Source organism: Zingiber officinale, chromosome 5A, assembly GCF_018446385.1.
Source record: "Zingiber officinale cultivar Zhangliang chromosome 5A, Zo_v1.1, whole genome shotgun sequence".
Taxonomy (NCBI): domain Eukaryota; kingdom Viridiplantae; phylum Streptophyta; class Magnoliopsida; order Zingiberales; family Zingiberaceae; genus Zingiber; species Zingiber officinale.
The window spans coordinates 118,011,228-118,028,158 of NC_055994.1; positions in this window are offsets into that span (position 1 = coordinate 118,011,228).

The window sequence follows — 16,931 nt, forward strand, 5'->3', positions numbered from 1 at the left end:
TTGCCCTGATCGTAAATATGTCACCATCCAGATTTTTTTAATTAATATTTTAAGTGATTCAAATTTTTAACCCCAAATTAGGTCAAATTAGAATTAAAAAATTCCAAAAATAAATATATTTGGTAAAAAATATTTTTATGAATATATTTACGATCAGTACAATGATACGAACGTATAGAAATTTGTTTCATCAAATTCTGATGTCTCTAGGTCCGTATAAAAGGCGTCCCATTTTGTTTTTTTTTTTTTAGATAATTAAATTTTTGGGACGAATCTCTTGATTCGTCCCAAAATTTGGGACGAATCCAGAGATTCGTCCCTAAATTTGGGACGAATTCCTGGATTCGTCCCAAAACTGAAAATAATTTAAAAAAATAAAATCAAAGACCGAAAGCTTATATCTTGACCTAGGGACATCGGAATTTGATGAGACAAGTTTCTATGCGTTCGTATCGTTTGCCTGATCGTAAATATGTCACCATCCATATTTTTTAATTAATATTTTAAGTGATTCAAATTTTTAACCTTAAATTAGGTCAAATTAGAATTAAAAAATTCCAAAAATAAATATATTTAGTAAAAAATATTTTGATGGATATATCTACGATCAGGACAATGATACGAATGCATAGAAATTTGTTTCATCAAATTCCGATGTCTCCAGGTCCGAATATAAGGCGTCCCATTTTGTTTTTTTTTTTAGATAATTAAATTTTTGGGATGAATCTCTGGATTCGTCCCAAAATTTGGGACGAATCCAGAGATTCGTCCCAAACTTTGGGACGAATTCCTAGATTCGTCCCAAAACTGAAAATAATTTAAAAAAATAAAATCAAAGACCGAAAGCTTATATCTTGACCTAGAGACATCAGAATTTGATGAAACAAGTTTTTATGAGTTCGTATCATTGCCCTGATCGTAAATATGTCACTATCCATATTTTTTAATTAATATTTTAAGTGATTCAAATTTTTAACCCCAAATTAGGTCAAATTGGAATTAAAAAATTCCAAAAATAAATATATTTGGTAAAAAATATTTTTATGAATATATTTACGATCAGGACAATGATACGAACGTATAGAAATTTGTTTCATCAAATTTCGATGTTTCTAGGTCCGTATATAAGGCGTCCCATTTTGTTTTTTTTAGATAATTAAATTTTTGAAACGAATCCAGAGATTCGTCCCTAAATTTGGGACGAATTCCTGGATTCGTCCCAAATTTTGAGACGAATCCAGGATTCGTCCCAAAACTGAAAATAATTAAAAAAAAAATAAAATCAAAGACCGAAAGCTTATATCTTGACCTAGAGACATCGGAATTTGATAAAACAAGTTTCTATGCGTTCGTATCGTTGCCCTAATCGTAAATATGTCACCATCCATATTTTTTAATTAATATTTTAAGTGATTCAAATTTTTAACCCCAAATTATGTTAAATTGGAATTAAAAAATTCCAAAAATAAATATATTTAGTAAAAAATATTTTTATGGATATATCTACGATCAAGACAATGATACGAACGCATAAAAATTTATTTCATCAAATTCCGATGTCTCTAGGTCCGTATATAAGGCGTCCCATTTTGTTTTTTTTTTTTAGATAATTAAATTTTTGGGACGAATCTCTGGATTCGTCCCAAAATTTGGGACAAATCCAGGATTCGTCCCAAAATTTGGGACAAATCCAGGATTCGTCCCAAAACTGAAAATAATTTTAAAAAAAATAAAATCAAAGACTGAAAGCTTATATCTTGACCTAGAGACATCGGAATTTGATGAAACAAGTTTCTATACGTTCATATCATTGTGCTGATCGTAAATATATCCATAAAAATATTTTTGACCAAATTTATTTATTTTTGGAATTTTTTAATTTCAATTTGATCTAATTTGGGGTTAGAAATTTGAATCACTTAAAATATTACCTAAAAATTATGGATGGTGACTTATTTACGATCAGGTTAATGATACGAATGCATAGAAACTTGTTTTATCAAATTTCGATGTTTCTAGGTCAAGTTTTAAGCTTTTGATATTTGATTGTCTTTTTTTAAAAAATAATGTCATTTTTGGAACAAATCCTGGATTCGTCCCAGATTTTGGGACGAATTCAGTATTTGTCCCAAAATCTGGGACGAATTCTGAATTCATTCCAGATTTGGCGACGAATTTAGCAACGAAATTTTTTCTTGTTGCAAATTTGAAACAAATTTTTTTTTTTGCAAGTTTCGTTGGTTATTTGGGTCGAAATTTGTTTTCGACCCTAAATTTGTCGTAATTTTGGGACGAATAATTTTTGTTCCAAATGTTTGTCCCCAAATTTATGTTTTTTTTGTAGTGTATGAATATAATGTATAATTATGGGGATAAAGATAAAAATTGAAAATCCGATAAAGATGGAGAAAGATATAATACATGAGGACGTGGACTAAAAAAATATTAAATCTGACTCAAATTTGATCATCAGATTATTAGATTATTAGATGTTTTATTTATATAAATTTAAAAGTTAATCTTTAAAATATATATCTTTCTTAAAGTTAGAATACTGATTCTTTTATTATTATTATTATTATTATTATTTTTTTAATGTTTTATCAATACACTATGGAGGCCGCATCACTCTTTTAGGGTTAGGGAAGACAATTCTTAATCTTATACATAATTTTCAAAGGATATAAATGGGTCATGTTAATCGTGTTCAAATTTATTTTGAATATTTAGGCAACCTTTGCCAACAATGTTATAGAATTTATATTTTTTAATATATTATAAATAATCCAAAATTATAAACTTTTATAAACTATTAGATTTTTATATATTTAACTAATAAACTAAAACATAATTTATATTATATTTTTATAGAAATTAATAAATAAATTTATTGATAAATTATTGATAATTTATTTATGAAAACTAATAATTTATTAGTATTTAAGTTTATTTACCTTATACATTCTTTTAATATTCATCTAACATAAATATATTTTATCAAATTGAACATCAAATTTATCCACCAATATTAGTTCATTTAGGACCCTAGTTTTCATATATATAAATTGAATCTTATATTTACTATATTTTTAAGTAGTTTCAAATTTATCTTTTGTTTAATTTTGGTTCACCCTATTGAAACCATACTAACAAAACTCACACATGGATGGATAAAAGTTCTGTTGGACAATCTTCCACAATAAAGATTGTTGTCATAGATTACAAGGAAAATTTATTGAATTAAAATTATTTAAAATCAATCTCAGACTTATCTATCGAGTAGTCTGAGTAGATAATATTGGTTCAACCGAGCTTCTGATCGTTAGTGTGGAGAGGGAAGCAGAGTACTAATTTAGAGTTGGGATGCCATAGACTACTGAATCACAGAGTCACCTGAGAATTGAATTGGAGTGTTGTCGAGTTGGGATGTAAGTTGCCGAGTCACAGAATCGCTCGATCACTAACTGCAAAGTGCTCAGGGAGTTGATGCTGAGTCGATCCCGATTAGATCCTTGAGTGGAAGTTGTGTTCCCATGTGGAAGCCGAGTACTCCCAAGTGGATGTCGAGAGCTCCCTAGTGGATGCTGAGTCAGGAAGAAGCGCCCTTGACTACTCCCAAGCGGAAGCAGAGTTGGGAAAAAGAAGATGTCGAGGTCCGCTTTTAAACAGTTTCCTTAAAACAGATTCATCCCCACCTTCGACTGTACTTTAAGGTTACTTGGATCATCTATTTTCCAAGATACAACGGTAAATTGTGATCGACACCAAGAACTAGTGGATCACAACATACTAAGATAGTACTAGATTGCTATCACGTGTAGATTTGCCAAGTGGATGCACGACAGCTAGGAGGAGGGTGGGGGGGGGGGGGCGATGAAGTTTCTTTTCTTTTATCTTTTTTTTTTCCCAGTGCTCATGACCTCCTCCTTGTAAAGGAGCTCAACCTTTGACTATAGTAAATGACCGAGTAAAGGCCGACTGAAATGTTACTGGCATTAACTTGTCCGACTGAAATGTTGGTCAGTTATGGATTTCTCATTAATCATCGATTAATGCATCCATTTTATTTGGGCAGCAAGCAAAAGAAATTCACATGGCAAAATATTGGTTGTTCCAGTTGAGTAAATTTTATCTCGACCGATCCAACATCTGATACGCACAAATCGTGCTAGCACATGAGTCAACTTGGCCGCAGAAGATCAACCAGTCCTAGATGGCGTCAACATCGAGTTGTCCACTTCTTCTATCAGTGACTTGTTCCCTCACGGGGAACTTGCTGGATGATCGGAGCTATGACCACTTGGTCGGAGCTCCGCCAAAATCATAGAATAAGTGCCAAAAGGGCTATGACTAAGCGTCAAAAGAAGCCTTCCATTGAGATCAGTCTACACTAGGAGGTTGCTGCTAGATTTTGGAGGTGGCCGGATGTTTGGGGGGTTGTTGGGATGTCGCGGATCACAAGGGATGAGAGGTCGCAACCGATAGCATCACATGGATGGTGACAGTGCATTGATGATAAGGGATGTACGATTGTTATCATGTTGTATGATTGTATCGGGTTTGTGTGTGTGTTTGATAGTGATGTAGGTTGGCGACCATGTGCATGCTCCATCCCATTGATGGTATCATGAGTATCCTCTTTGATCTGGCAGATGTCCGAATGTAATGAGTTAGAACCAACAATATCATTGGTTTGCGTGTATTTTTGATGAAATCTATTTACTCATTTTCATAAAAAAATTTTGGTTCAGTGCAATCTGGGTCTTATTACCTCCTGCGCACCTACGTGTGAAAGAGAACTTCTCCCTATATATTTGTTTGCAACTGTAATGCATGTGAAACATCAATCATAATACTCTAGAACTACCAATATGAGATTAAAATTTCCATGCATAATACAGTTCTCTCCATCCAGCTCATGATTTCCTTTTACATTTTTAACAAGTTCTTAAGGCCTAATGGATTGTGCTTTCCTCATAAGTCTCCCAAGGCTTCATAACCACAACATGGTTGGGTTTGCCACTATTGTTGAGATGGTTGTCGCTTGGAGAACCCACTTGAGTATCATTGTTGGTGTAATTATGACTAAGTGGTTGAGTTTGACTATATTGTTGTAACAGTTATGAAATCATAGCTGTTACAATTGGGTTGAGTGTGTAATTATAGTAACTATGAAATTGTAGCTGCTATAACTTGGCTGAATCTATAGTTACAGTAGCTACGATTTCGTAGCTATTACAATTTACAACAACTGTAGCAACTACAGTCTTGTAATTACTACAACGTAACGTGAACATTTTTAACAGATTAAGTATGCATTGTAGCATGTATGAAACTGTAACTGCTATAACGTATTTGACTGATACAAATTTTAAATGTGAGAAATAATGAGAATAATACCAAAAGATAAGAGGATAAATATATATGACTAATTAGTAAGAAGGGAGGTCCTTTTGAGAAAAATAAAAATAGGACACGCTTTTAATAATTCAGTAAAAACAAAATGTTTTTTTTTTTTTGACTTTTGCCCATAATCTCACTGTGTTAGAATTAGTGCGGGAAAAAAATGACACAATCTTTTAATTTTCTTAAAAATATTTGTTTTTATGCTTTGTAAATGTGAGGCTTAAATAGCTTATTTAATAATAAAGAAACATGATCAATTTAACAGTTTTTTAATGTAGATCGAGATTCTTCTCTTGGATTTATGATTCATTAAGTGAATTGCTATTGAAATCCTCTATAAGAGTTCTTCTACGAGGTGAAAAAACTTAGTATATTTTTTACTTTGCTTTTATAACATGCTAGAAAGTTAAAGCACAAAAGAGAATAACTGTATATAAAAAATTAAAATAAAGAATGTAAAGCTTGTGATTTATATGATTCAAAGATGACTCAGCATGCGAGTATGTGATTTATATCAAGGGCCCATTTCATGGTCCAATTCCGGCCCACTTTCTAATGCCCAGAAGTGTTTAAGGCCATAGGCATATATAGGAGAGCTAGTAAGGTTTAAGAAATATCCAATGTGGGATTAAATGATCATGTACACCTTGCTTCTACTGTTGTTTTTTCTCCGTTTGTAATTTTAACTTAGAACTCCTCTTCAATTTTACTTAGAACTCCTTTTAAACACCGACACCATAGACACTTAGAATTTCAAAAAATTTCGAATTTACAATTTAAATTAATTAATTAATTAATTTTCTTTATTAAATTAAACAAAAAAGGAAAATAATACATTTAGCGCATGCACCATGAATTCGATAGGGTGCCGGTAAATCCAACACAAGTCGTAAAGGTCTCCGTCATCCACATGAGATGCTTCGTTTCGAAAACACAAAGCCCATGAGCAATCATATTCTTACACAAAATCCATATATACGTGTTATGTCAATCCTCCCTGTTGCTTCTTTCCTCTGCCTAAATGGTTCAGACGTCTTCATCTGAAAGGAAATGAATGTCATTAGTGCCTGCACATGGTAGGTACAAGTTTTTTCTGGAGCTCCTAAACTGAAAAACAAAACAACTTATTCATCTCTTTTTCTCCAAATAATGATTTCACCCTCATAGCTACGAATGTTATGGAGTTGTAGATACATGTCAATTCCAAACATATTCCAAATACCTACGAGGAAGGGGGCACCCAGAAGGACGAGTCAAAGGACTTGGGGATGCAAGAAATGGAGCGATAAAAGCCGCCTGCAAACAGCGATGACACACTCATAGCCAACAACACAATCGTAGCCCATCTCTAGCAAACTTAAGAGATCGGGCCTAACAATGTCATTTGGTATTAATGATAGTGCTCTACTAGTGCAGGCTATATTTCTATTATATGATAGCGACAAACAATCTCCTACCTATAAATAGGGTGATTTCTAAATAAATGTTGAGATTCACTATGAGTAAAATATTCAGTATGCTATTCAATATCTATGAGCTAGTGTCTCATGAAGATAGATGAAATAAATCAATGCTTTTTTTTCACTATAATTAAATTCCCAATTATGATTAAGTGTACATGACCAAGTACGTTAGTGTTCCCATGACTAGTTATTTTCATAATTAATTTACAAATTTAATACCTTTCGTCCAAGTATTATGAAACATATCAACCTATCATCCATTTATAAGTTTTGTCTTAACACACAAATACACAATCAAAGTCAATCTAATATTTATAATGAGATGAAACAAGGTATTTATCCTGGATAATTTAAAGTGTTCATGTCAACCAGTGTGAAACGAGCTTAAGAATACTAACTATTTGGATGAACTTTCATAAGCACTTTTTGATTACCTTAGTGGTCGGTGGAAAATCTTCATAGGGTCATGCCGACCATCTTCAAGATTAATCGGTTCGAAGAGCTAGATACCTAGATTAAAAAAATAGAGGTTAAAAAGAATACTTTGTTGGTATTGGAAGTACAAGCTAATCGGATCTAATTTTGATAATAGCAAAGAGTTCAAAGTTAAGCTGAGTTGTAATCTAACAAACTTATCTGAGTGTACAAGTAAGACCTTGTTGAAGTTAGGCAAAGAAGTCCTGGTCAAGAGATTAGGCATGAAGTCTTGGTTAAGGTATTGGGTACAAAGTCCTGGTCGAGAGGATTGGGCACGAAGTCCTGGTCTGGTGGATTGGGTAGAAGACTTGATAGATCGAGGATATCGACATAAGTCTTGGGAGTCACGTACACTAGGTAAAAGTTTAGGTGGATCGAGGATCGGACGTTTAGCAAAAATCCTAAAGGTCATGATCAGATGCTAAGCAAAAGTTCAAACCGGTGTATGACAAAAGGTAACTCTCCTAAGAGGAGTTAGGCAAGGACGCGTTTCCCGTTGAGAGAATAGTAGAGGTCAGTTTGACCTAGGGTTTCATTAGAAATCCTAGACGCAGAACTGGACAGTCTTGAGAATGTCAAACTAAGTTAAAGCACTATATTTTGCCTTTGTACCATGTGGTGCAGGAAATCGAAGGTGAAATTTGGCCAGAAAAGGGACTTCCAGGCGCTCGGATGTCTAAGTGCCCGGAGTGGTTCCAAGCACTCGGATTGGGCCAAACCTAGCTGCGAGTGCAGATGAGGCGGCGTACTTCGATTGGCTAGCACACATCAAAGTCCAGGCGCTCGAATAGGTCCAGGAGACCAGAGATGGATAAAACCTATGCAAATAGAGTTTCGTCGAGGTGCAACTACGTCAGTTGTCCAGGCGCTCGGGGGTGGTTCAAGCACCCGGGGTTGGCCCATGCACCTATAGTAGGATAGATCCCCGATGAAGTAGGATTGGATAGGCTTTGGTCTAGGCATCTGGGATGGGTCTAGGCACTTGGAAAAGGCTAAAAAAAAGGGCTTTGACCAGTAGCTTCACAAGACATTTCTCTACAATTTCTATACTTGCATACTACTCTAAAAGGCTCCCTACAATGCCCGAACTCTAATATGACAACCAACACCAAAATTGCTACTCATGTAAAGTTGTCGGTATATTTTATATTTTCATTTACTTTGCAATTCAGATTTCTTTTGTAATTCTTTAAGCTGAGCTAAGCTCAATGGGATACTCGGCAAAAGGGGCGAGCGAATGGGGGAAATGGTCTAACACATTCTGAGGACTTGGATGAATTTCGAGGATGTGGATGGACACTGTGGAAGTAACCGATAAGGCCCACACTCTCCCAAGATGGTATAAAAGTGTGCCCATATATGTGGGCAGAGGTACGCGCATAGTATATTTTTCTATTGACCTATTTTTTTTTCATCTTCTTCTTCTCTTTGTTGAGACCTTATTTGAGCATTGAAGGGGTTTCGCCAAAATCCACCTTTGCCTCCCTTTTATTTCTTTTCGGTGTTCTTAGTTTTCCCAATGCGTTCATCATTGTCGGAGACCTTAGTCGAGGCCATATGTGTTCTCACTAGGTGTCTAGAAACCCTTTCATTGCTCAACACACTAGGAACCTACTCGATAAGAGCCTACTCAACAACAACCTACTTGATAGAAGTTGATCCGATAGAAACTGACCTAACACGAGCCGACCTGACCAATCTGACCCGACTCACATTTGACCTGCTACAGGTGCTTTGTTTCAACATGCCAGGGAGTTCGCCTATCCCCTAATCTCAATCAAATCACCACCTTTGTAGAATTAGTTTTATAAAAGAGAATAAATTTCTAATACTTAGTGGAAAAGTTAATTTTATTAACTTGTACATCTATTCTTTTATGAAATCTATATCATTAACTTTTTATCATTTTTATCTCTTGGTAATGTTTTTCATACAATTACTTTTATAACTCTATTCCTTTTACAAAATTATTTCTATACTAATAAATAAAATATGTTTTTCTCTTATAAAAGATGACAGTTTTTGGGTTTTTAAAAGATTATGTCTAATTGAAGTTTTATTAACAATAACTAAATTTCAATTAGGACCCTTCTTAATTTAATTAAAATAAATCAAAATCTTAATATTTAATTAAGATCCTTGTTTAAAATTGAAATAAATTTATCTTTAATCATTTTAATTAATGTTTCCTTTCAATACTATATATAATACATTAACTTGTAAAAAAATATTAATAATATATCTAATTAATTAAACTCTTTAATCATATCAAACCACAACTATCTAATATTTTAGAAGTTTCTACCAACCCACAAATTATTTAATTGATTGATTTTTTTAATCTTATTAAATTAGTATTATTACCAATATTCTAGAAAATTCTACTAACCAATTAAACCTTTTAATTGATATTCTCCCATTGTAAGTACCCCGGGTTGATTTTGATGTGGTCAACCAAATCAAGTTAAGTTCTGTTGTGTTTTGATCCTTGTGTCTAATTGTATAGAAACTTAGAAACACAAGAAGTTGAGCGGAAGATGCAGCTAGCGAGAAGGGTGATATGGGAAGTGAATTGATGGGCTCGGTGCATCCGAGGGGCTAGATGCTATAAAAGAGTATACCGACAGATGAGAAGGACACGTGCGACGCTTCTAAGAGATGAGAAGCAGAGCGAAAGACTGCTCGAGGACAAGGCTACAGTTGGGTTCGGGCGTGCTTAACTCTGGATGACCAAGAATCACCCAAGCGATCATAGTCAAAGCTAGACAAAGTTAGCTTTGAGTTGACCTTGTCCAAGCAACTTGGACCTACTCCAGGTGCTCAGACTTTGGGCGCTCATAGAGGTCCGAGCACTTGGACTATCTTGGTGCCGAACAAGTGTCTCGTCATTGTGGATCACTTTTGAGTTCACGTCAGCAGCGATCCGGGCGCCCGGCCTGGATTCGGGCAACCGTGGATCTGCAATGTCAGCAAACGACCACTTCAACCAATGAAGCTATAAAAGGAGGCTTGGGACTCAAGATCCAATAGAACACTTGAATATGAACATTGTACTATCATTTTCTTATTCTGTAGTTTATTTTCTGAGCTTGCAATGTCTGTAGGAAGCTACTCCAACTTTAACAAAGGAGTCATTTAGTGAACTTACTTTGCCTTGTATTAGCAACCTCCCCGATTGTAAACCAAGTAAATCTTCTGCCTCTTATTCTTTAATTTATGTTTTTTTTCTAACTACTTAATGTATGTTCGTCTTTGCTAAACAAGAAAGCAAAAGAAAGTGTTAAATTTCTTTATAGGGTAATTCACCCCCCCTCTTGTCGACTGTACCAGGAACTACAAGTGGTATCAGAGTGAGGACGCTTCAGAAGGACTAATCACCGACTAAAACAATAAGAAATGATCAGATCTAGCATCTATCCACCAGTGTCCGAGGGGGAGTTCACTTTTTGGAAGAAACACATGAAGGTATTTTTCAAAATTGATTTCGATATGTTATTAATAATTAAATTGGATTTTGAAGTGCCCAAAAGTAAAGATGGAAAAGAACTTGAGTAACATTATTGAACTAACAAGCAAAGAGTAGAATTTATGGTAAATAGTAAGGTTGAGTTTGATCTTCTAAGTGTGCTACCTGCTCAAGAACTCGAAAGAATCAACACCAACAAATGTGCAAAAGAACTTTAGGAAAAGTTCTTGGAACTCCATGAAGAACCAAGAAAAGAAGAATCTGACTCTTCGATGGATATCGCTTTGTCATCCGACTATTCGATGGACATCACCTCGTCATAAGAGGAATTTAAGATCAAAGAGATTACCGACATAGTACTAGTAGCTAAATACCTACTTGAAGATGAAACCACTTCTGAGGAGAGCATTGATGAAGGGAGAGTGTCTACCGACGAATGCGATATGGTAAGTCAAGTATGTAAGTTTTCTCCAGATCAAGTGTATGAGTGTATTCAAATACTAAGTATATCTTTGTGTAAAACAAGATCTAAATATCTAAAATCAAAGGAAGAATATGAATGCCTACAGGAAAATTTTAACAAACTTAAGGATGAGAATGAAAAATTAAAATATCAACTAAAAAAACTGAAATAAAACTATGCATGCTTAAAATGATCCAAATTCTAAAAATTTTTAAGGGCTAAATTGATATTTTAGATATCACAGAAGTTAAATTAGAAAAATTCCTATAAATCATATACCGCAAAAACTTTTGATAAATCGAGTAGATAGAAACTTATTTTGAGTTTTTAAAACATGCTTAACTTAACTAAAATTAATTTTTATGCATGTTTTAATTTGCCTTAATATGCTTAAAATTGTCTTCTAGTTAAATTTATCAAATAAATTATTTTGTATCCCTTTATTTGAAACTAATTAGATTTTAATTTTTCCGTAAAAAAAGAAATTGGTTACTTATAAGTAAAAAAAATTTAGAATTTTTTTACTATTAAGTAATTTATTGTAAATTTCTTAATGAAAATAGTATTTTAAAAATTAAAAAAAATTGCAAATTTGTTTTTGTAAATATTTATTTTTATATGATAAAATATTACGTTCTCTATTAAAAGAAATTGCTATGATATATTTTTTTTGACCATTATCGATTTATTTTGAATTATTTAGTAAAAATAATATTCTTATAATTAAAAATTATTTAAACATTATCTTTGAAATTTTTAATTTTTCTTTAGAGAAGAATGAAATTTTCTATTATCAGAAAAATTAGCACTATTTTTATATTTCAGATTTTATTTTTAAGTATTTAACTTTGAAAATTAGTATTTCTAATTAAATAATTTGTGCTGGTCAAAATGAATATCCTTTTATTATAAAATTTTTTATTTTAACCTCTCTATTTCTGTTTGAGTATCAAAACATTTTTTAGTATTTTTCAAAATTTAAAAATATTTTTAAAATTATTTTTTGACGAATCTAGTCTTTAATTATTAAAAATGCATATATTCAAAAATAATTCTTAAAAAAATTCTCAAATTTGGGTATTGTTTAATCAAAGTTAGAAAATTTCTTCAGATTTCTTTTAAAAAATAACCTCTATTTTTTATATGATAAGAGAGAAAAAATTTTAGAGGGCGTTATGGGAAGATAATTTGTAATATTTTGCTTGTACTTAATTGAAATATCTTACTTATAATACTTACCAAATTATTGTATTATTGCTATAATTACTTTTTTTATTTTGATTAACCCTAACTTAACTTAGGTTGATGCACATAAAAAAAGTAGAGATTGTAAGTACCCGGGGTTGGTTTTGATGTGGTCAAACAAGTCAAGCTATGTCCTATTATGTTTTGATTCTTGTATCTAAGTATGCAGGAACTTTGGAACACAAGAAATCGAGTGAAAGATACAGCTCGCGAGAAGGGTGGTATAGGAAGTGAGTCGACGACTCGGTGCATCCGAGAGACAAGGAGCTATGGAAGAGTACACCGACGAATGAGAAGGACGCGCGCGGTGCTTCCAAGGGACGAGAAGCCGGAGTAGAAGACTGCTCGAGGAGAAGACCGGAGTTGAGTTTGGATGAGCTTAACTCTGGATGGCTGAAGAATCACCCAAGCGATCGGAGTCGAAGCTGGACAAAGTTAAATATGAGTTAATCTTGTCCAGGAGCCCAAACTCTGGCTCGGAGAGGGTCTGGGTGCCTAGACTACCTTGGTGCCAGATAGGCACCTCGTCTCTACGGATCACTTTCGGGTTCACGTCAGCAGCGATCTAGGTGCCCAGACCGGTCCGACGCTCGAGAGTGGATAAATGACTTATCACTTAGCCGTTGGGAAGTGGATTGAGGCGACTAATTAGGGGGCCCTGACCGGGTCTGGGCGTCCGGGATCCGCTACATTAGCAAATGGTCACTTCGACTAGTGAAGCTATAAAAGGAGGTTTGGGGCTTGAGATTCAACAGAACACTTGAATACGAACACTGTACTATCATTTTCTTATTTTGTAGTTTCTTTTCTGAGCTTTCAACGTTTGTAAGAGACTACTCCGCCTCAACGTATGTCCACCCCTGCCTGAGGCTCTCTCCAGGATTACTCATGTTATCTGAAAGGGAGATAAATTATAAGGGATTTTGTCCGACATAATGGTCATAGAGGGTCAGGTGAACCACTATGTATTTTACACATGTTGAGAATCAATTTCACGATCTATTATAGTAACACTACATGCAAATACTAATTGTACCAATTTGTGAGGGTTATTTTTGTACCTATAGATGTGAGATCATATATTATTATCCAATAGCAAAACTAGACTATTTACTAGTGTTTCATAATGTTGATATTTAATCTTACCATATACTAGGACTAGATACACTTAATAATATCATTTTCGTTTATTAGCTTCATTAATATTTCACATTCTACTAATCCTTTACTAAATAATACTATATGAAATTTTATTATAATCAAAAGACTATAATCGATAACATAAATGGCAATAAAAGAATATTTTTATAAAGGAATGCAATTACAACTCATAATGAAATAATAAAATGTCTATACTAGAAACTATGTATTTTTAGGACATCTAGGGGACACTTGAATTTGTTGAGACATAAATGAACGATGTTCTATTGACTTATCAAATCTTTAATACAAACCATATATGAGGCACCTATACGTGCAATTAATTTATAAACTGATTTATGATTTATTTAATTAAACATATGTATCACAAATAGTTCAAATGATATGATTTCTTTAATTAGATCTCCTATATATTCTATGCGTATTTTCTTATAATTAAATGCAAACGACAATTTTGAAGAATGTTAAAAAAAAATAATTAAAAGGATCAACATTCGAATTTTATTTGAAATGAATATTTTAAAGATGTATAAATTATGTTCTAGATTTACAAAATTGACAAATCAAGAAAGATCGTCTACCTAATATAAAAAAAAAATTATAAACATATAATTATCATCCTAAAAGTAGAATAACCATAAATATCATATAAATATAAATATGATGATAAACAGAATCATAAAAATAAAAGTTCTTTTATATTGGAATTGTTAATAATGCATTTTTTATTGATTATCGAAATAATAATTTTTCCTGTGTGTCTCATATGATTTAACTTTAATACCTTTAACGTGTACTTAGTTCGGGATTATTCTTGATAACCTTGGTTATTCATCCAAGGTTATTAACAAAAATTTTATTTGGTTTAGGTATTCGATGATTCCCGAGTAATGTTCCATGCCTGACATGTCAGCAAAAGGGTCATGCAGCTCGGAATCGGAAAACCTCAGAAAACTGCGTTTGGTACGCACATTTTCCATTTTCATTTTCTGGAAAACGCGCGTTTTCTGGAAAATGGTGTTTGGTTTGCGTTTTCCGCGCGCGTTTTCTAAAAATTTGGCTATCGTTTTCTAGAAAAACAGAGAATGACAAAAAGTCGTTTTCTGTTTTCTAATAATCACATAACCAAGATTATACATGATAACTTAAACCAAACGCACTTAAGGTTTATCAGCCAAAATTTGACAAGTTCAAACTAGTATTAATATTATAATTAGTATACCATTATAACAGTTAGAATTTATATTACTATAATATATTATTGATCATATCTTATTATATTTTATTAAAAATATGGACCTTTTATTTAGAGTTGTCAAATAGACTAACCTATGATGGGTGGGTTGACCCGTGACAGGTTAACCATTTGGTAGGACAAGACGAGCCGACCTGTCAACTTAGCAGGTTGCGACACAGGCGGCCAACCTACAGGCCCATAAAAATTTTTAGAAATTTTTTTAAAAAAGTTCATATCTTCAGCAAACTTCTATTGTTCTATAGCTTTAGATGTAACTTTTAAAAGGAGAATAAAAAATTATAGCTTGAGATAAATTCAAAGAAAAGATTGCTTGAAGAAGAGATCGATGGTTTGCGAGAGACAATTAGGAAGATCAAAACAGCGAAGAGTGAGATAGATGGATTGTGGGATATGTAGGAGTTGAAAGTTGTTGACCAACAGAAGCAAATTTCAATGGTTCAAGCTGAAAAAGATTTAACCATCTATGACCTCAATCTCATGATCAATGAAGTTGACAGCCAGCTAAAAAAAACTTTCATATCTTAAATAGTATCATGTCATTTTCCATGAACATGTGTTTCTTAATCCATGGGCCAACCCAAGTCGGTCGCAAGCAGATCCAGGCGATCGCGGCCTAGGCGGGTCGGCCTACGGCGGACTTGGGTTGATAAAATTCCAATCCAATCCACTTAATTGGTTTGTCGAGGCAGGAAAACCCGATGGGCTCAACACAAATTGATGGCTCTACCTTTATTAATAGAGCTGTCAGACGAGCCAACCCATGGCGGGACGGGTCGGCTCGTGTTGGGCCAACCATTTCACGGGGCGGGGCAGGCCAACCCGTCAACTTGGCGGGTTGGGAAATTTCCAACCCAACCCAATCCAAGGTGGGTTGCGGGTTTGGCGGGCCAACCCGCGGGCCCATCAATTTTTTTTAAAAAATTAAAAAAATATTTCATGTCTTCAAAGTTTTACTTCAGAAAGGTTTCATCAATCAAATGTATCCATAAACATGTATTTTAAATATAAATTGACATAAATGAGTAATTTTGTTGGATGAAAAATACTATTTTTATTTCATAAGTATAACAAAGAAGGATAATAAATTGACATAAAACTTCACTTACATATGTTTCTCAACCCGCGGGCCAACCCAAGCCCATCGTGGGCTGACCCGCGCGGGTTAGGCAGGTCGGCCCACCGCGGTCTTGGGTTGATAAAATTTCAACTCAACCCGGTTAAATTATTTGGTGGGGTGAGCCAACCCGACGGGCCCAACCCAAATTGACGGCTCTATTTTTCAACTAACTCTTAATTAATTTGGTGAAATCCAAAATTAAATTACATTAATGTTCTTTTTTCCCTTTTCACACTGCAATTAATTTCAAGGTTTATTAGTAATTTCCATAGACACATCAATTAGAGATCTAGAGTTCAAGACTCAGCTGCGATATATTATTGAGATTTTTTTTCATTCAATTAGAGATTTAGAGTTCGAGACTTAGCTGCGGTGTATTATTGGGATTTTTTATTAATCAATCATGGATTTAGATATTAAAACTCAGCTACAATGTTTTATTGAGAATTTTTCTCATAAGTAATTTTCTTTGGTTCTCTTTAGTCCAATATCTTAGGATTGACAACACTGCGAGCAGAGAAGCGTCTATAAATACCTTGGGCTAGTGAAGTTAGAAAGCATATTTTTCTCGGCATTTTAGCTAAAATTAATATAATATTAATTTTTTTTTATAAAGGGGAGTCTGTTACAGTAGCTATTGCATTAGGTCTAGCATACCCTTGCCCAATTTATGGGCGACCTTTTGACTAAGATTAAATATAATATTTATTTTTATTAGTTTAATATCTGATATAAAAAATTAAATTAATTTTTTTATAAAGGAGAGTCCCTATTTATTTTTATCAATTTAATATCGGATATAAAAATGATTTTTTTACAAAGATATATGATACTCTGTCTGACTTTATATGAGCAATCGTGGATGATATTCGATG